Below are 206 nucleotides of genomic sequence, written 5' to 3' on the forward strand. Positions count from 1 at the left end.
GTCATCTTGAAGAAAGTGATTTGTGAGGGTGAGTGGTGTGGCTCATGCCTGTAATCCCAGCACTTTGGGAGGTCAAGGTGGGTGGATCACTTGAGGTCAGGAGTTCAAGACCAGCCTGGCCAACATAGTGAAACCCCATCTCTACTAAAAATACAAAAATTAGCCAGGTGTGGTGGTGCATGCTTGTAGTCCCAGTTACTCAGGAG

This window comes from Cebus imitator, unplaced genomic scaffold (assembly GCF_001604975.1).
Source record: "Cebus imitator isolate Cc_AM_T3 unplaced genomic scaffold, Cebus_imitator-1.0 Scaffold192, whole genome shotgun sequence".
Taxonomy (NCBI): domain Eukaryota; kingdom Metazoa; phylum Chordata; class Mammalia; order Primates; family Cebidae; genus Cebus; species Cebus imitator.